The sequence below is a fragment of the Nicotiana tomentosiformis genome, chromosome 7, assembly GCF_000390325.3.
Source record: "Nicotiana tomentosiformis chromosome 7, ASM39032v3, whole genome shotgun sequence".
Classification (NCBI taxonomy): Eukaryota; Viridiplantae; Streptophyta; class Magnoliopsida; order Solanales; family Solanaceae; genus Nicotiana; species Nicotiana tomentosiformis.
Genome location: NC_090818.1, coordinates 4,022,728 through 4,045,535, shown reverse-complemented (window position 1 = coordinate 4,045,535; position 22,808 = coordinate 4,022,728). Strand labels below are relative to the sequence as shown.

At 38.9% G+C, this 22,808-nt stretch overlaps 1 pseudogene; it reads left to right on the top strand.

Annotated features, from left to right (window-relative positions):
* Positions 1-22,808, top strand: part of LOC138895194 (uncharacterized) — a 198,336-nt pseudogene that overhangs the window by 34,854 nt on the left and 140,674 nt on the right.

Genomic DNA, 22,808 nt, shown 5'->3' with positions numbered 1-22,808 from the left:
CAACTTAGATAGGAAGAATACAAATAACTCTGAAGGAGACTCTGCTGCCTGCGGGTCGTAATATGGAATGCAACTCACGTAAGTTCCCGCATGCATACGCGCCTCTGCTCTCACAAGGCCACTAGTCACATATGTACCTGCACAAAAATGTGCAGCAAGTGTAGTATGAGTACGTAATCAATGTGTACCCAGTAAGCATCTAGCCTAACCTCGGAGAAGTAGTGACGAGGGATCGACATCAACACTCACTAGTGGTCCAACAATATCAAGTATAGTAAGGAGGTGAGCAAATACGAGGCAAAGTAAATAAAAGAAATAAACAAGTGTAAATATGTGGTACAATTATCCTCCTTACGATAAACTCAAGCTCTTAACTAGCAAATTCCTCCTCAGCCGGAGTATATATATATGTATACTAGATCTCACCAAGCAGGTTGTTATAATTCGAATCAGGGGGAAATTTACAGATACCCCGGCTTCTTGCCAAATATTACGCACGATTTCCATGAGGATATGATATAGGAAATGTCGAGGCGTACGACCCGATGCAACATAAATATTTAAACTGTGCACACCCGAGGGTCGAATGGCCCAAACCATAGATACATCTATTAAACTGCCGAGGCGAACGACCGCTCCCATGAGAGTGTGGTACATAAATCCTGCCGAGGCGAACGGCCCGATCCCATAAGAGTGAAATACAAATTCCTGCCGAGACGAACGACCCGATCCCATAAGAGTGAAATACAAATTCCTGCCGAGGCGAACATCCCGATCCCATAAGAGTGAAATACAAATTCCTGCCGAGGCGAATGGCCCGATCCCATAAGAGTAAGAAGCTTTGACGGGTCCTTGACCCCACTCACGAATAAACGTGTGAGTTATAATTTCTTTAACAAAAACCTTTCAATGAAGTATATATATCGCGGAAACATGCCGTAAGAGGAGTAGAATTATTCGGTGACTAATCATGAACTCGTGAAGTCTCTACAATAACAAGTCTGGTCTTAAGTAGTTATGTAAAACAGAGGAATTTAATAGGCGAGAGACTGCTCAAATAATACAACTATAGCATGATGTGAACCTAAGCCTACCCGGACAATAACATGAATGTAGCTATGTACGCGCTCTCGTCACCTCGCACGTACGTAGCCCCCACAACAAGTAGCACACATCAATATACAACACCTAGGGGTAATTTTTCCCTCACAGAGTTAGACAGGAGACTTACTTCACTCCGACGTTCCAAAACCGGCTCCAACACCGCCCTAACACCGCCCTAACACCTCAAACCGGTGATCGCCGATCCAAAACTAGTCAAATAAGATGCAACTCAATCAAAATATACTCTAATACTCATAATTAATCAATTTATAATAATTTTCAACTCCGCTCGAAAAATCGATAAAGCAACCCTAGGGCCCACGAGCCCGGATTTCGAAAATTTTTGAAGACAAACACTACCCATAGGAACTCAAATATATAATTTATTCTCAATTTCATGCCCAAATTCGTGATCAAAATCCAAGAATACTAATTTCTAGGTTTTTCTTCAAAATCCCAAATTTCTACTTATTTCCATGTTTAAATCCATATATAAACCATGCATTTAACCCAAAATGAGAAGAAGTCACTTACCCCATAATAGAGGATGAAGATGGCACTCCAGACCTGCTCTAAAATCAGCTCCCATGGACAAAATGAAGTGAAATTGAACCCAACTCTCGTTTTAAAGAAAACACTACCCAACCACGATCTTCGCACCTGTCGTCCAATAGCCGCTGCACCTGCGAAAATTCCATCGCAAGTGCGGTTCAAGCTCAGCCCAACATTTCCCGCATCTGCGGCCCGGCAGCGCTTCTGCAGCTTTTCGTGCGCAGGTGCGGTCCCTCTTCTGTGGAACTTGTCCGCATCTACGGTCCCAGCATTCCCCCAACCAGAACCGCTTTTGCGACCCTCTTGTTCGCTTCTGCGGCTCCGCACCTGCATCCAAAACCTCGCAGGTGCGGTTACACCAGATACCAGCTGCCTTAGCATTTTTCTTAGTCCAAAAATCGATCCGTTAAGCATTCGAAACCCACCCGAGGCCCCCGGGATGCCAACCAAATATTCCAACAAGTCCTAAAACATCATGCGAACTTAGTCGAGCCTTTAGGTCACATCAAACAACGCTAAAAATACAAATCACTCTCTAATTCAAACTTAATGAACTTTAGAACTTCAAACTTCTATATTCGATGCCGAAACCTATCAAATCACGTCCGATTGACCTCATATTTTGCACACAAGACACATTCGACATTACAGACCTACTACAACTTCCAGAATCGGAATCCGACCCCGATATCAAAAAGTCCACTCCCGGTCAAACTTCTCAAAAACCTTCAAATTTCTAACTTTCGCCAAATGATCCCAAAATGACCTACGGACCTCCAAATCCACATCCGGGCGCGCTCCCAATACCAAAATCACCTTACGGAGCTATTCCCAGACTCGGAATCCCAAACGGATATCAATAACATTGAAATGCACTTCAACCCAAATTTAGGAAATTCTTTCAAAAATTCCAACTTCTATACTAGGCGCCGAAACGCTCCCGGGTCATATAAAACCCGATCCGGACATACGCCCAAGCCCAAAATCATCATACGAACCTGTTGGAACCTTCCAATCCCAATTCCGAGGTCGTTTACTCAAAAATCAAACCTTAGTCAATTCTTCCAACTTAAAGCTTCCGAAATTAGAATTTTCTTCCCAAACTAAATCCGAACTTCCTAAAATTCAATTCCGACCATACGTATAAGTCATAATACCTGAAGTGAAGCTGCTCAGGGTCTCAAACCGCTGAATGACGCGCTAGAGCTCAAAATGACCGATCGGGTCGTTACATTATCTCACACTTAAACATACGTTCGTCCTCAAACGTGCTAAGAACTGCTTTGGAGTTGTCCGAAATCATTGTGTAACACCTCGTGCACCTATCCGTGCTACCACAACCCAGTTGAGCACATTTGCGCGAGCAAACCTGAAAATCCTCCCTTTTATCTAGTCAAATAAGCCTTAGAGCCAAATTCCAATATCTGAAATTCTCTACCAGGTCTGTTTCCAACATACGAACACTGTATCCATCACTACATGATGTACCAACACATGATTGTATACCCTTAATGAATTCTTACCATGCACCGCGTAACTCATTTGCCTAAGGCAATCTTTCCAAGGCACAGTAGCTAAAATTTCCACTGACCCGAAGCCCGTGGTGTACCTCATGACCAATTATGCCCTGCTTTAACTCTCGCAATACTGCCACAACATAAAAGATGTGTAGAACTCATAACCATCTGCCAAATAACAATTTATGGAGTCTCTCCTCCCGACAAGAACCATTACCTCATTCTGGACTGAATAACAATATTTACTCTTTAATATGCTTCATATAAATCTGATCGCACTGATCCCAGATCCAATAATCTCGTCTCACCCAGTACAAGCTGCTCAGGCAATAAGCCACCTCAGACACTGCCAAAAATCTCGTATGATGCCACAATGTGCCAACATGCTACAAACTCGAATGTGATACATAAGGAAAAACGAACTCTGGAAAGAACTAAACCCACGTAACTAATTAAACAACCAAAAGGATGTTATGAACCTTCATCAAGAAATGAGAAGCAAAACACGCAATAATAGATATGGGAAACTGTACTCAATAACACACCGTTGCTACGTGCAACCCGATCCAACCATGATACCCGCGACGGCGTGCCACCCGATCTAACCACATACCTGTAGCGGCGTGCCACCCGATCCAACCACATACCCGTGGCGGCGTGCCACCCGATCCACACATAATAATCTAAAGAAAACACACATCGAGCCGTAACGCATATACTCACGAAATGCCCGTATATCAACTATAAGCACGCCAAATGCATAATACAAATCCTGGGGAGACGGGTAGCGTCACGCGCTACAAAACTCAAGCACAACTAAGGTGCGATATATGATCTGAATCTCGAGAGCCATCCTGCTCACATAATACCACAAACCATACGGGACCTTAAGACGAGTCCGAATAATCAAACCACCTCACAACCCACCTGGTATAATATAGATTACATGGAATAGCTGACGACAGAAATAACATCCAAGGCCCGAAAACCCTTCCGAAAATAACGCTATGCTGAGATGAGCACATCCGGCCTTTATATAGAGCCCATATTCACATTTAGATCCATCCACGGACCTCAAACCGATTCTGATCATACCATGCTTGGCTAAATAGCCTCTCAAGAACCCACAATGACCTATTCACGACACATAAGAACAACCGTCAAATCCAGAACAAACTTCCATATTCTACAACCAAATGAACCGAGCGCCCTTTAGGCATAAATTCTCACATTAGCGATAGTACCAAATCTCCATACTTGGTTCCAACCTTTAATCGATCAGGTGACTACATGTCACACTTATGCAATCTTCCCGTGGGGTACGCTCCCACGACTTTTCGCACCAAGTAACAAGTCTGCATATCCATACCACCACCCACACTAATGCTGTAAAGAAAATCAAGAAGCCGCAAATCAATACACAAAGCCTCTTACACAGGACACCGATCTCAGGTGACGCTAAAGACAATACCAGCTTACTCTAAACATCCGAATTCTTCCCTAATCATCCGAGCTCGTGACATTCTTGTAAACACCGAACCGCAACCTTGATCCTCAGCTTCCAATTTCCCCTACCGCTCGCTGCACCTAACATGCCAATACGTGAGAGTACCATAATTCCATAATAACCCCTGACTCACTAATAGGATAAACACTTCATCATATAGAAACCTTTTACTTAACTCATTTCAGGAGAACCATTGCCACACATGATTGAATTCCCATAACTGCAGAAAATACAAACCTCGAGTGGTGGTCTAAACCACCATAATTCTTCCGGGATCCATCTATACATAACATGCCATAATACTCGAATGCCTCCAAATAAAATCAATTACAGCGGTCGTCAAACCTCGCACGTACCGCCACAAATCACATGTATAACTCAACATGCTGAAGGAACTGATCATTGCCACCATCATGCCAATTCAACCATATCTAACCGAATCCGACTTCTTCTAATTTATCTAGACTTGCCTTAGGAATAATAATAGCCCCATTATAAACATCATGAACCCAAATCCGCACTCATCCTGAGTGACCTTATTTCATGAGACCACGTTGTCTCCAAAATCCACGAACTATTTCATACCCTCCTTATGCGCATATTCACATCTTCAACTGGTACACCCATTCTGAAAACCCCTCTATGAATCCGAAGTTATTTTCTCCCACTCCTCAAATGCTACACCGCAGGCCGACGATAACATAGAATATTCCAAGTCCCCTTTTTCCATAATCCGCTGCCAAAACTCGATACTTAACCATACCACGGACTGGAAATCCTTTGGCATCACACCTTAAACTTTGAACCTACTAGGACCATTGTTGAGAGTCACCCACTCTGACTTGTCCCCGAATATAATCAAACTCCAACGCCCTGCTAGCACATGAACACCCTTTCAAAGAAGCAACCGGCTGAATTCCTCTCCTTATACATCACATCCACATGAAGCATAAACTCTGGGTCTTCCCAAAACCTGAACATGAATCGATAAGGTCAAAGATAACACACATTCCTCAAATCCTTTGCTCAAATTACCACTGATGTGTTCTTTCCTTAGTTGTAATAACCCATCAATACTCCGATACCCCGAAACCGCACAAGTTGACAACTACGCAATCCAATCATAGACGGTGGGGCTCTCCCACTTAGCTTGAAACTATAATTACGTAACCCTGGGACCCACCAAGGTTCACCCACCAAGGTTCCTTCTTCCGTATTGACATCAGCTAAAAGTCCAACAAAGCATTCCAAACTCGAAGTCATGTTGCATCCAAATAAAATCCATCGTCCTAGTCACTGCCCATCACGATTCCCAAATTGCTCTAAGCTTCCCTCAATGCGTGTGGCTATCCTACCACAGAACCCATATGCTACCCTGCCACTCTCCCACTTTGGTCAAACCCTCTCCTTTAAGAAGCTCCCTGACTTCTACTTTTCACCCTTGACCTCCTAACAATTCAACCACCGCAAGACACCTCTCACATGTCCTTCCTCATCCTTCACTGCCCAATTGTTGCTCCAAACCCGAATCCATCTCTGTAATATCCGAACACATGAGTTGCCACTAACTCCAAACCTCTTAAAAGATCATCTTTCTCGAGCCATTAATACTAGAAGTACCAATTCGATTCCGAAATCGCTACACTCTGTTATCTCTGACAACCGCATCTCAGGCACCATTTCATAACACCCTGCCCCGAAGGCAAATTGAAGAAGACCATAACATCGGCGAACCTTAACGCATTCAACAAGGACGACAACACCACATCATAGATGAAAATTCCACCATGCTCAAAATACCAAGTCTCGTTACTCCATCAACCCAAACACTCATGGTCCGATTGCCTTTCCTCCGCTGGAAATAAAAAACTGAGCCTCTGAATCATGCACTGAGTAAAACCTCCTTTCAAGTCATTCATTGCCTCGACGCATAGACATGCATCCTACCATTACACAATCACGGTGCGATAACAATGCACGAATCGTCAGAACAATCAGTGACAAATCTTAAAACCATAGGAAATACTGATGCTGAGTTGAAACGACAGGACGACCTTCCTCAAGGCGACGGTAATAGCCCAATCAAACACGCAGGCAGAGACACCCTGCACCACCTCTGTAGTACCATGACAATTCCTCGATTCCCAATCTATAACAAGCGTTTCACGTCACATAAGATTGAATAGAAAAAAAATAAAGGTACAAGCCTCAAAAGAATCAATTCGCACGATGAGGAATTAAGAAGGGAAGTGCTCCTAACAGCCTTGTAGCCTCTCGCAGATAAGTACAGACGTCTCCGTACCGATCCGCAAGACTCTACTAGACTCGCTCATGACTCGTGAGACCTAAGTGAACCTAGCGCTCTGATACCATGTTGTCACGACCCAAAATCCATTAAGGTCGTGATGGTGTCGGACACCGCCGTCAGGCAAGCCAAAAATAAATACTTGATTTGGTTCTTATTTTTAATATTTCTGAAATCATATTTTCCTTCGATTAAATAGTAAAAGATATAATTCACAGTGTAAATAATAATATTCTTAACAATTTCAATACAAAACAACCCATAATCACCCCAAAACCCGGTGTCACAAGTGCATGAGCATCAACTAAGAAGTAAAAATAAAGTACAACATCTGTCCAGAATACAACTTAGACAGGAAGAATACAAATAACTCTGAAGGAGACTCTGCTGGTTGCGGGTCGTAATATGGAATGCAGCTCACGTAACTCCCAGCATGCATACTCACCTCTGCTCTCACAAGGCCACTAGTCACATATGTACCTGCACAAAAATATGCAGCAAGTTTAGTATGAGTACGTAATCAACGTGTACCCAGTAAGTATCTAGCCTAATCCTGGAGAAGTAGTAACGAGGGATCAACATCGACACTCACTAGTGGTCCAACAATATCAAGTACAGTAAGAAGGTGAGCAAATACGAGGCAAAGTAAATAAATGAAATAAACAGTTGTAAATATGTGGTACAATTATCCTCCTTACGATAGACTCAAGCTCTTAACTAGCAAATTCCTACTCAACCGGAATTTGCTACTAATTTCTAGGTTTTTCTTCAAAATCCCAAATTTCTACTTATTTCCATGTTTAAATCCATATATAAACCATGCATTTAACCCAAAATGAGAAGAAGTCACTTACCCCATAATAGAGGATGAAGATGGCACTCCAAACCTGCTCTAAAATCGGCTCCCATGGACAAAATGAAGTGAAATTGAACCCAACTCTCGTTTTAAAGAAAACACTACCCAACCACGATCTTCGCACCTGTCGTCCAATAGCCGCTGCACCTGCGGAAATTCCATTGCAGGTGCGGTTCAAGCATGAATATAGCCATGTACGCGCTCTCGTCACCTCGCACGTACGTAGCCCCTACAACAAGTAGCACATATCAATATACAACACCTAGGGGTAATTTTCCCTCACAGAGTTAGACAGGAGACTTACCTCACTCCGACGTTTCAAAACCGACTTCAATACCGCCCTAACACCTCAAACCGGTGACCGCCGATCCAATACTAGTCAAATAAGATGCAACCCAATCAAAATATACTCTAATACTCATAATTAATCAATTTATAACAATTTCCAACTCCGTTCGAAAAATCAATAAAGCAACCCTCGGGCCCGTGTGCCCGAATTCCAAAATATTTGTAAGGGGAATTTTTCCCCCACAAAGTTAGACAAGTTACTTACCTCGAGCCACGCTCAATCAGTTAAGTAGTATGCCTTTTTCTTAATTTTCCGACTCCAATCGGCTCGAATCTAATCATAATTAATTCTATTCAATCAATACAAATTATAGGAAAAAATTCCATAAGAAAATATAATTTTGCTAACAAAAATCCGAATTTGGTATTCGCAATTGCGAATGAACAGTACCTCACCAGAAACCAGCAAATTCAAACTTCTCCGAAATGATCCGAAACTACCCTGAAACTCATCCGGAACCTCCCGGACACAAACCATATATGAATTTCAATCATACAACATGCTATAGACCTGCTCGATCACTCAAAACACTGAAAAGAGGTCTTCTTGACCCGATATTGACCATCGTCAAACTCCCAAATTTCTTAACTTTACTAGTCTCTCAACCAATGATCCAAAAATACAACCAAGCCCATCGGGACCCGTCAAATCATACCAACAAGTCCTAAAACATCATACTAACTTAGTTGAAACCACAAATCATACGAAACAATGCTAAAACCACGAATCATACCCCAATTCAAGCTTAAGGAACTTAAGAATTTCCAACTTCTACATTTGATCCCGAAACCTATCAAATCAAGTCCGATTGACCTCAAATTTTGCATACAAGTCATAAATGACATAACGGAGCTATGAAAATTTTTAAAACAGGATTTCAACCCCGATGTCAAAAAGTCAACCCCCCGGTCAAACTTTTCGAAAATTTCACTTTCGCCATTTCAAGCCTAATTCCACTATGGACTTCCAAATAATTTTACGGGCATGCTCCTAAGTCCAAAATCACCCTACAGAGCTATTGGAATCATCAAAATGCTATTCCGGGGTCGTTTACCCATAAGTCAACATTCGGTCACTATTTTAACTTAAACTTTAAACCTTGGAACTAAGTGTCCCAATTTATTCCAAAACATTACCGGACCCGAACTAACCACCCTGGCGAGTCACATAACAATTATAAAGCATAATTGAGGAGTAAATGGGGGAACGAGGTTGTATTACTCAAAACGACCATCTGGGTCGTTACATTCTCCCCCTCTTAAGATGAGAATTATAACTGGAGTGGTGAAAAGTTGAGGATAGTGGTTACGCATATCATGCTCGGTCTCCCAAGTCGCCTCCTCGACTGGATGACCCCTCCAGTGTACTTTTACTGAGGCGATGCTCTTCGATCTCAACTTTCTAACCTGTCTGTCCAAAATGGCCATTGGTTCCTCGACATAAGATAGATCCTTGTCCAACTGGACTGAGCTGAAGTCTAACACATGAGATGGATTGCTGTGATACTTCCGGAGCATGAAAACATGGAATACTGGATGAACTGTAGAGAGACTAGGTGGTAGTGCAAGTCTGTAAGCCACCTCTCCAACTCTCTCAAGAATCTCAAAAGGTCCGATATACCTCAGGCTTAACTTGCCCTTCTTTCTGAAACTCATAACAGCTTTCATAGGCGAAACCCAGAGCAAGACCTGCTCACCAACTATGAATGCAACATCATGAACCTTCCGATCCGCATAACTCTTTTGTCTAGATTGGGCTGTACGAAGTCAATCCCGAATCAATTTAACCTTTTCCAAAGCATCTTGAACCAAGTATGTACCCAATAGTCTAGATTCACCCGGTTCGAACCAACCCACTGGAGACCGGCACTGCCTACCATATAAGGCCTCATACAGCGCCATCTGAATGCTCGACTGATAACTGTAATTGTAAGCAAACTCCGCAAGTGGTAAGAACTGATCCCAAGCACTCCCAAAATCTATCACACATGCACGAAGCATATCCTCCAGTATCTAAATAGTTCATTTGGACTGCCCGTCCGTTTGAGGGTGAAATGTTGCACTCAACTCTACCCGAGTACCCAACTCACGCTGTACTGCCCTCCAGAACCGTGATGTAAATTACGTACCCCGGTCAGAGATGATAGATATCGGTATGCCATGAAGTCTGACAATCTCGCGAATATAGATTCGAGCCAACTACTCTGAAAAATAGGTAGTCATCACAGGAATGAAATGAGCTGACTTGGTCAGCCTATCCACAATCACCCAAACTGCATCAAACTTCCGCTGAGTCTGTGGAAGACCAACAACAAAATCCATAGTGATCCACTCCCATTTCCACTCCGGAATATCTAACTTCTGAAGCAATCCACCTGACCGCTGATGCTCATATTTTACCTGCTGACAATTTAGACACTGAGCTGCATACTCCATTATGTCTTTCTTCATCCGCCTCCACTAATAGTGCTGTCTTAGGTCCTGATATATCTTTGTAGCACCCGAATGAATGGAGTACCGTGAACTATGAGCCTCCTGGAGAATCAACTCACGCAAAACATCTACATTAGGCACACATAGCCTGCCCTGCATCCGTAATACACCGTCATCTCCAATGGTGACTTCCTTGGCATCACCGTGCTAAACTGTGTGCTTAAGGACAAGAAGATGGGGGTCATCATACTGATGCTCTCTGATACGATTATAAAGAGAAGATTGAGAAACCACACAATCCAAAACTCGGCTCGGCGCAGAAATATCCAATCTGACAAACTGGTTGGCCAATGCATGAACATCCAAGGCTAAAGGCCTCTCTACTACCGGTAGATATGCTAAGCTTACCAAACTCTCCGCTTTACGACTCAAGGCATCGGCCACTACATTGGCCTTTTCGGGATGATAGAGAATGGTGACATCATAATCCTTAAGTAACTTCAACCACCTCCACTACTGCAAATTAAGATCCTTATGCTTAAACAAATACTATAAACTCCCGTGATCGGTATAAACCTCACAATGGACACCGTACAAATAATGCCGCCAAATCTTTAAAGCATGAACAATAGCTGCTAACTCAAGGTCATGTACAGGATAATTCTTCTCATGCACCTTTAACTGCCTGGATGCATAGGCAATCACCCTACCATCTTGCATCAACATTGCGCCGAGACTAATACGCGATGCATCACAATACACAGTATAAGACCCTGAACCTGTAGGCAACACCAATATTGGGCCTGTAGTCAAATCTGTCTTGAGCTTTTGAAAGCTCTCCTCACATTCCTTGGTCCACCTGAACGGAGCACCCTTCTAGGTCAATTTGGTCATAGGTGCGGCAATAGAAGAGAAACCCTCTACAAATCGGCGATAATACCCTGCCAAACCAAAAAAACTCTGGATCTCCGTAGCTGAGGACGATCTGGACTAACTCTGCACTGCTTTAATCTTCTTCAGATCTACCTTGATCCTATCACACGAAACTATATGACCCCAAAATCCCATTGAATCAAGCTAGAATTCATACTTTGAAAATTTTGCATATAACTTCTTTTCTCTTGTGCAGTAATCATGGCCTGAGAAACCTGAGGGACCTGTGGAATAGGTGGGGCCTGAGAAATTTGTGGAGGTGCACCCCCCCAAATCTGGGGCAATCCCTCATTATATGACCAGTGTCACCACACTCAAAACAAGCCCTCGAAGGACGTGGCTGTTGGGACTGGCTCGGGCCTGATCGACTAGACTGCCCGCTGAAAGAACCCCGTACAGGAGGTACAGTAGATACTGGCGATGCATAATAAGGAACCTGAGGTCTGGGAGTAGCCGGAATACCACTGGAAGCTGGAAGTGCTGAATGAATAGGACGACTCACATAGCCTCTACCATAACGGGCTGCAGCTGGGGCACGAGAATTATTATATGTGCCAGAATCTCAGGGTCTCTTAGCTTCTCTCTCTTCCCTCTCCCGGATCCGCATACCTTCCAATATCCTAGAAATTGACACCACCTGCTGGTACGTGATGTCCATCTCTAGCTCTCGGGCTATACTAAATCTGATACTAGGGTGGAGATCCTCAATAAATCTGCGAACCCGCTCTCGAACAGTAGCAACTAAGGTTGGTGCATGCCTAGCCAAATCACTGAATCAGACCACATACTCTGACACAGTCATAGAACCCTGGCGCAATTGCTCAAACTCTGCGCGCCATGCATTTCTAAGACTCTGAGGAACATATTCCCTCAAGAACATATCAGAAAATTGAGTCCAAGTAAGTGAAGCTGCCTCAGCCGGACTATCCAAATCATATGCCCGCCACCACTGGTAGGTCGCTCCTCTAAGCTGGAATACTGTGAAAGAAACCCCACTGGAATCTACAATGCCCATGGTATGGAGGATACAGTGACATTCCTTAAGAAAACCCTGAGCATCCTCTGAAGCTAAACCGCTGAATGTGGGAGGGTGGTACTTCTTGTACCTCTCGAGCCTGAGCTGCTCCCCTTCTGAAACTGCTGTCCTAACCTCAAGCCGAACTGGGACAACTGGCTGCACTTGTATAACCTCTGGGGCATGGTCAACCTGGTCCCTTGGCTCTGGGGTACGGGTGGCAGGAGTCTATGCTCCTCCCCCGGCCTGAGATGTGGCAGGAGCAAGTGGAATCAACCCTGCCTGAGCTAGAGTATGAAACATGCTCAAAACTGGGCAAGAGTCTCTTGAAGTGCATGAGTAGTAACAGGCATCTCAGGTGCCTGCTCTCCGACTGGAGCTACCGGTGGCTATGCTGCTACAGCTCATGCAGGTGCCCTGGCTGCACCACGTGGTCTTCCTCGGCCTCTGGCACAACCTCTGCCCCGACCCCGGCCTCTTACGGCTCTAACATGGGCGTGGGTGTCTGATTATCGGATCCAGTTGTGCGTGTCTTCATCATCTGTAAGAGAATAGAAAGACAATTATTTAAAATTTTGAAGTCAACAAATGCGCACGATAAGGAATCAAAGAAGTGAATATTTCCTAACAATTCCATAGCCCCCCGAAGATAAGTACAGACGTTTTCGTATCGATCTGCGAGACTCTATTAAACCTGCTTGTGACTCATAACACCTATGAACCTATAGCTCTGATACCAATTTGTCACGACCCCAAATTTTCTCCGTAGGATGTCGTGATGGCATCTAGTCTCTAAGACTAGGTAAGCCTATCAATGCTGAATAAAAATAGAAATATAAAATAAATAAGTCTGCAAATTCAGATAATTACAACTCCCAAAATCCCGTAGGAATAAGTCACAAGCTTCTAAGAATTTTTCCTCAATGTCTCTATATATCAAAGTCTAAAGAAAAATAAAGAAGCAACATAATAAGGATAAAAGGGGACTCCGGAGTCTGCGGACGCTGGCAGATATACCTCGAAGTCTCCGTACACAGGTAGCTCACTGATATCTGGGCTGATAGGAAGTACCTGGATCTGCACAAAAAGATGTGCAGAAGCGTAGTATGAGTACACCACAACGGTACCCAATAAGTGCCAAGCCTAACCCCGGTAGAATAGTGACGAGGTCAGGTCAGACCCTACTGGAATAATAAAAGACATGGTGAGATGTATAATAATATAATAAAAAAATAAAATGACAATGAAAATGAATCAAGTAAATAGTATGTCACCATTTAATTACACAAAATAAGGGCAAATAATACCTCGCAGAAACAAAACAGAAATTTTCAATTTTAAGAAAATCACAACAATAATCAAAGGCAACTGCGGCCATAAATAAATATCAACAAGGATACTCCCGAGGTACCGCTTCATAGTTCTAAATCATAAATAAATTCACAATATCTCATTTTCTTATATCACTGCGGGAGCCTTCACATTAAATTTTAAAGAAATCATTTTCAACTTTACTAAAATCACAACAATAATCAAAGGCAACTGCGGCCATAAATAAATATCAACAAGGGCACTCCCGAGGTACCACCTCGTAGTCCTAAATCATAAATAAATTCATAATATCTTATTTTCTTATATCACCGCGGGAGCCTTCACATTAAATTTTAAAGAAATTATTTTTCTCGAAATAGCATCCCGCATTTTAGCCACCCTTATCACACCGCATGACTTCTAGTAGTTCTCCTACTAGCCACGCGTATCAAGCCACCCTTATTTCACCGCATGCGTTTCAACACCCAGACCTTATACCATCGCATGCGTATCAATATCACAATATATCACAATCTGCACCCCAAGTGCTCAAATATTTCAAATTGCCAAAATAAATCAACAACAACAATATTTTTCACAATAGGGAGCTCACGACTCAATCACAATGAGTACAAAAATCTCACAAAATATTCGGAAATAAATAACTCAGCAAAAATAATATTTTCATTATTTTTAACACGTTGCCTCAATACCAAATTTAAAATATCAATTACTTCGTATTAATAATATTTAATTAAAGAAATTCAACCTTCAAATAATGCACATAATAAAAGAAACCAAGTTTCAACTATACAGGTAAAACAATTAGCAGAAAAAGGTCAAGCAAATTTAAAATATAGTAATTAAATCAATGATGAAGAATATAACAATATAAAATAATTTAATTAATATGCAACAATGATCTACACAATTTAAAGACATAATCTTCCACATTTAGTCTGTGTACACACTCGTCACCTCGTGTACACGACTTTCAACACATCATAATTATCATATCAATACCAATCCTAAGGAAAATTTCTCCCACATAAAGTTAGACAAGTCACTTACCTCGAACCACGCTCAATCAGTCAAGTAGTATGCCTTTTCCTCGATTTTCCGACTTCGATCGGCTCGAATCTAATCATAATTAATTCTATTCAATCAATACAAATTATAGGAATAAATTCCATAAGAAAATACAATTTTTCTAACAAAAATCCGAATTTGATATTCGCAATTGTGAATGAACAGTACCTCACCAGAAACCAGCAAACTCAAACTTCTTCGAAATGATCCGAAACCACCCTGAAACTCATCCGGAACCTCCCGGACACAAACCATATATGAATTTCAATCATAAAATATGCTATGGATCTGCTCGCGCACTCAAAACACTGAAAAGAGGTCGTCTTGACCCGATATTGACCATGGTCAAACTCCCAAATTTCTTAACTTTACTAATCTCTCAACCAATGATCTAAAAATACAATCAAGCCCCTCGGGACCCGTCAAATCATACCAACAAGTCCTAAAATATCATACGAACTTAGTTGAAACTTCAAATCATACAAAACAACGCTAAAACCACGAATCATACCCCAATTCAAGCTTAAGGAACTTAAGAATTTCCAACTTCTACATTCGATGCCGAAACCTATCAAATCAAGTACGATTGACCTCAAATTTTGCATACAAGTCATAAATAACATAACAGAGCTATAAAAATTTTTAGAACTGGATTCCGACCCCGATATCAAAAAGTCAACCCTCCGGTCAAACTTCCTGAAAATTCAACTTTCGCCATTTCAAGCCTAATTCCACTATGGACTTCCAAATAATTTTTCGGGCATGCTCCTAAGTCCAAAATCACCCTACGGAGCTATTGGAATCATCAAAATTCTATTCCGGGGTCGTTTACCCATAAGTCGACATCCGGTCACTATTTCAACTTAAACTTTAAACCTTGGAACTAAGTGTCCCAATTCATTCCAAAACCTCACCGGACCCGAACTAACCACCCCGGCGAGTCACATAACAATTATAACACATAAATTAAACAGTAAATAGGAGAACGAGGTTGTAATACTCAAAACGACCGGCCGATCGTTACAAAAAAAAGCTCTGGCCAAGGATGACATTCACACTTGATTAAGCATATGCCATCTTCAGCAAAAGGACAAAAATATTGACGATGTTCCCTTCTTGTTAAACATTCAAGCATAATATGAATACTATGATCATTACATTGTCCAAACAACTTATAAATTCCACAACATACTAGTCTTTTGAACATTTTAGTTGTAAAGGTATCTACCTCCTCATGTAATGGTTCAATGTATCAAATGATGCTGTGACATATATTTATCCGAAATGACTATAGTACCGCAAAATGACATGTCGGAGGAATAAAGTTTTAATAGCATTTATTTTCCTGGCCTCTAAAAAGATTTAAAAACGAATATGAGATGAATATTTATTCTTCTCCGTAAATCTGTAATTTGGTGTTTAATTTATTTGTATATGTTATTTTTGTTAACCAGTGAAATACTGAGAGATAGTTCAGCGACAGAATTACAATCATATGAATTAGAGACTTTAATACATTGTAGCGACCAGAAGAAGATGCCATCTATTTAAAACTTGAAGTTTACGTAACAAATAAGCCTTAGACCATATGAGGACTTACCCAGTAAGTTTAACAGAGGCTAAAGCTTTTACTAAACTAGTAAGTTTTAAAAATATTCTAACCCAAGTCAAACTTGATCGTCAAATAAAATGAGGTCGTTCTTGCATGATATTTCGCCGTAAATGTCTCGACTTTTACGGAGTTAGAATTTTAACTTTATGAGTTTTGGATTTTAGCATAACAAGTTCAAGTGTTAATATTGAGTTTTAAATTTAATATGTCTACATAATTAATAATTTTTTAACACAAATACACTATATAAGTAAAAGCTAAAAAATTCAATCGTACGCATATATTTGAGCTATTACGTCCTCCACTCCTTAATAAAAACAGCCTAGATTGAAAACCCAAGCCCTTGCCTTGATATTAGATTATTATGTGTAGGTAAAATGAAGTGTTGATTTTGACCAACGTTCGTTTCAATCTAAACATTTTGACTCAAAGGTTGAAGTCAGAAAATTCTACTTTTCAAAACTGTAGCACAAAGTCAACCAATAAAGTAATATATTGGAAAATTGCTCAAAAGATTGCTTGAATAAGAACTGTACTACCTAACTTCCAGAAACGGACAGAACCACAATTGTAAAACAAAAAAGAAGCTGCAAAATGGAAATTAGCTATGGAACAATATTATATAATTTGATGTTACACTCAAGGACCCGCTTAGCATGACTACTAATTACTATAAATTATTATCAATCTTAAAGATAATATCAAAGTTGATCGTGTGTTTTGTTTAATTCCGAACCATCTCATCTAAAAATTTAAACTATTAACGAAAAATAATACTTTTATTTACTTATGTCTCAACAAGCAAACATGTTTGCATGCTAGGTACAATCGACTCGTTCTTTATTTGCGTAGCCACCTCAAACTCATGCACCATATGAAGATATACTATAATGCATGATTTGAAAGATAAAAAAGATTATTACTTTGATTATTATGTTGAAAGATAAAAAAGATTTAATTCTCAAGAAGAAGAAGAATAAGACTTGAGTGACCCATGACCATAGACACATGCAATTAGTACAATATCCCATAAATCAGAACAAAATAGTCAAATATACATATTTCAAAAAGAAAACTGCATTCTATTTTGGTTGCCAAGTGTAGTCCAGTACAGCAAGGGAATGACATGGTCTAGCTCCCCTCCATTAAAATTTGAAAGATTGCAGAAGAAAGATATACGTATTATAATATTATAGAAGCATTAATTCCCATATGACAGTCACCTAAAACTCTGAAAATTATTAAACAACTGAAATGGCCTACCTTATTATGTTAATTAAAGAATTTGAGCATCCAATCAAAAAACTTTCGGACTACAGGTGGAGTAGGTTTAACTCTGGTTAATGTTAACAGGCAAAAAATACCGGATTATTTTATTTTTTTGAAGCTAACATCGGTTCCAGCAAATCGAAAAATGTTGGTTAACCTACAAAACAACATACTCAGTGTATTCCGTCAGTGTGCGTCTAAGAAGGGTAGAGTATGTATAGACCTTGACTCTACCTCGAATAGATAAAGAAGTTGTTTTCGATAAACTCTCGTCTAACCTAGCTAATCATTGAGTACTTATCCTTACGTATATAGTTCATAACAACATGGGGATCCATGAACCGTGCCAGTTCACTTGTGAATTAAGACCCTTCAATTCTTTTGTATTATTGACTAATGACTAACTAGTCATAACAACCAAAATGGAGCAGTCGTCTTATTGAAATATACATTTGACTATTGGGTTTTGATTTATTGAGTAGTACTGATTAGTTCATGTGTATGGTCATTGTTCAATTTTAGTCTTCTTATTCGACTTCTTCTTCTTTGTTGAGAATTCAAAGGGTCGTGCATTTAATAATTTTACTTTTTGAAACATCCTGCCTTAGCACCTTTCTACGTTGCATGAGTTTGGATAAATATAAATGTATAGATTTAAGAACAAGTCCAACTCCAACCATATACCTTTCATGCCAAGTTACTAATTTAGATTCTCTTTACGTATTGCGATTATATATAACTATTTTAACTTGCTAAGTTCGTATTGTGATCTTGCAAAGTTATCAAACGCTTCAAGCTTGACATCTGTAGTTTTGATTATAATCTAATATATATTATAAGCAGTTAACTAAGGGGGTCCTTGAGGTAACATCATGATCATATAATATTAATTATTCTTCAATAGCTAATTACCCAAAATTAATTCCTTTTAATTTGGTACACTTTGTACTACAATTTCAGAGTCGTAACAATTCTTTGACTTCAATCCTTGCGTCAAAGTGTTTAGATTGAACAAAGGTCATGGTCAACTTTTCATTTCTAATGCCCAAGTACAAGAATTTGAATTTAATTTCAATAAGGATGTATTTAATTTGTATACTAGGGAATAGGTAAAATAATTAAAAGTCTTTAGTCGTGAGTCGAGACACAAGAATGATCTCCTTTTCTTTGATGATCAAACTAGACTTTGATTAGATTAATTATTTTAAAAATTTACGTACTAGTCCAGTAAAAGTTTTACGTAGCTAGGTCGTTTCCATGGTCCAAAGTTTATTTATTACGTCAAGAGTCATGTTTTTAATCGGTGGCATCCTCTGGCAGCAGGAATAATGTATTAAAAATCTATCTATTTATATTATATTAAAAGCATGAAAGCCCTTAGTGAAATATCATTCGTCTTTATTACACGTTAAAAATAGATTTCATATTGGATAAAATTATAATTTAATTATTTTCTACTTCTAATATTTAGGATTTAAAATCAACTAAAATATTACATATTAAATAATTTCCTTATTCAAACTACTATTTAAAAAGGTCCTAATATTTAGGATGTTATAATCAATTAGAATTTACCTTATAGAGATACATGGTAAAATAGGAGTAGTAATTAAGTAATATATAAAACCTAACCTACGAAACTTCATAAGACATATACTTTCTTGAAGATGAGGAATCCAAAAGAGTAGAAATAATCGAATTCAATTTGACACTGATTTTGTTTTTTATTTAGGCCGTGTATATTTTTTTTTTTGTTTTTGTTTTTTCTTTTAGAAAATAAGATGAGCACAAGTTTTATGTAAGATTTTGTGAGAAAATAAGTAATAAATAATAGTAATTGATATTGACCATTTGTATAAATAAAAGTATTTATCGTCTATCCTTCTTAAACTGAAGGTAGAACTAGAATTCTATTAGAATACCTCTTCTAGGAGGGCTGAAAGAATTGATTAAAAAATTATTACTATAAATTTTGATATTGTTACTTAGAATTCCAGTACAATAACTCTATGCTTTCTAGGATGGCTTAAGAATTTAAATTTAAATTTTCCGAAATAAACTATAATATTAATATTTAAAATTTGTAACGAATCTAAAGTTCAATACTTTGATCATTCCTTGTATTGAAATTCAATAGCCACTTTAAGATAACTCTTATAGTCAACATCATATACTTTAATTAAATCAGTCAAATTGATGCTCACAAGGAACTATAATATTGTGTGCTTAGGAATTATAATCTGAATTCATCCTAAATATTAATTGTTCAAGTATTTTTATGAGTTTTTTACGTCAAGATAACCATGAGAGTTTTACTACACGTGAACTTCCTATTTAGTTTCTTTTGCATGATTTTATCTATTTAAAAACTACGTTTTGAGTCTTTGTATCCAAAATATTCACTTGAGGTCCAGTAAAGAAGAATACTTGTGATGACCCGATAGGTCATCTTAAATTTAATAAATTATTTCTGTGTTCTGAGACCTCAAATAGCACTATTCATTATTCCTTGACTTGCGTGCGCAGTCCGTATAATTTCCCGAAAAGGTTTTATGTGAAAAATTGATTAAAATGTGAAATAGAGCTTTAAAACTCAATTGGATTGACTTTGATTAACATTTTGAGCAAACGGATCCGGATCAGTATTTTGACAGTTCCGGTAGGTTCGTATCGTTATTTGGGACTTGGGCGTATGCCCGGAATTGAATTCGGAGGTCCTTATCTCAAATTATCGCCATTTAACGAAAAACTAGAAAATAAATGCTAAAAATTTTCAAAGTTTGACCGCGGAGTTGACTTTATTGATATTGGACTCGGATTGAGATTTCAAAAATTGGAATAGCTCTATTATGTCATTTACGACTTGTGTGCCAAATTTGAAGTCATTCCGGGTTCATTTAACATGTTTCGGCACAAGTTTTATAAATTAAAAAGTTTAAAACTCATAAGTCCGAATCGATGTGTGAATTATAATTTCGATGTTGTTTGACGTGATTTGAAACCCCGAGTAAGTCCGTATTATATTTCGGGACTTGTTGGAATATTCGGACGGGGTCCCGAGAGGCTCGGGTGAGTTTCGGACCGTTTCTAGGCCATTTTTAGCTGCTGATTTTTAGTTACAGCAGTGTGGTATGCGATAGCGGATAATTGGCCGCGATCGCGATGAGTAAAATGGGAGAAATTGACCAGTGCTTCGCGATCGCGGATGACCTTTCGCGATCGCGTAGAGGAAACTTCTCCTGCACTTACCCGATTTTGGAAGCTTATATCTCGCAATCTATAAGGAATTTGGAGATAATCCAAAAATAAAAGTTGTAGCCCTTTGTATTCAGTTTTCATAAAATTAAACTATTTGGAATTTGGAGTTATATGCAAAAAGTTATGGTTGGTATACTACAAGCTGTCCGAGAAGATGTTTTGAAATCGCGAAGAAGAAATTTATGTTGCACAGGGCTGAATTTGATAGCTTGTATCTCAAAATGTATAAGGAATTAGGAGATAACAAAAATATAAAAGTTGTAGATCTTGGTGTCTAGTTTTCAGAAAGATAAACCATTTATTATTTAGAATTTTGTACAAAAAGTTATGACTATTATACTAGAGGCTGTTTGGAAGAGTTAGAGAAGGCTGTTGGAAAACTTTGTTTAGAGTAAAAAAAATGCTGGAAAATTTTTGTACATCGCGATCACGGGAGTTTGGCCGCGGTCGCATAGGGTAAATGAATGGGAAACAGAACTTAAGTTCTGGAAATGGGAATTTGCCCATTTTTTATTATTCATGATTTTGAGCTCGGGTAAGGCGATTTTTGGGCGATTTTTACTGAAAAATATTAGGATAAGTGTATCTTATCCTATATTAATTATATTTCATGATTCCATACTCATTTACATCATGAATCCGTAAATTTATGAAAGAAAAATTATATTTTTATAAAATCTTCCAAAAATGTAAAATGAAGATTTGTAGGTCAATCCGATGTCGGAATTCGATAATTTTTATATGGTTGAACTCGTATCGGAACGAGTATTCAGATTTTGTGAGCTTTTCGGAATTCGAGACGTGGGTCCCATTTTAGAATTTTAAAATGAATTTCGAATTTTAATTCGAAAAATTAGTAAATTCATATGGAATTAATTCATACAATTTGTATTGAGTATATTGAATTGTTTATGACTAGATTTGAGGCTTTCAGACACTAATTCGTGAGGCAAGGATTTATTGGAATCTTGAATTTGGTTGCGAAGCGAGGTAAGTATCGTAGTTAACCTTAACTTGAGGGAATAGAACCCTTGAATGATTTGTTATATGAAATTCATGTGAACGACATATAGGCGAGGTGACGAGTGTTTATACGTCGTCAATTTAATTATTTGCATAATAATTTGAAAATCATAAATTATTTTAAATCATGAATTAATTATTATATTAATTATTTCTCTCATATTCCTTGCTCAATATTATGCCTTGAATCCATGCTATAATTGCTACATGCTTATTTGATTTACGTGACTTAAATGCTACTTGACATTTAGCATACTAATTATTAAATTGCCTATTTTCTCCTTAATTTTCACAATTAATTTCTACTTGTCATCACTTATTTATAAATAGATCATAATTATTGTATGCTTATTGTCTAATAATTTTTTATTGAATGTGGTATTTATTGGAGTATTTTTATTATCTTTAAGAGTTGTTAATTTATATTGTTGGAGCGGGTTGCACGCCGCAATGGAAATGAAAATGAATAAATTGGAGATCGGGTAGCACGCCGTAACAGATTATATTTTAAATTTATATTGTTGGAGCAGGTTGCACGCCGCAACGGAAATGAAAACGAATAATTTGGGGGATCGGGTTGCACGCCTCAACGGATTATATTTTAAGTTTATATTGTTGGAGCGGGTTACATGCCACAACGAAAATTGATTGAAATAATAGTTGCTTATGATTGCCG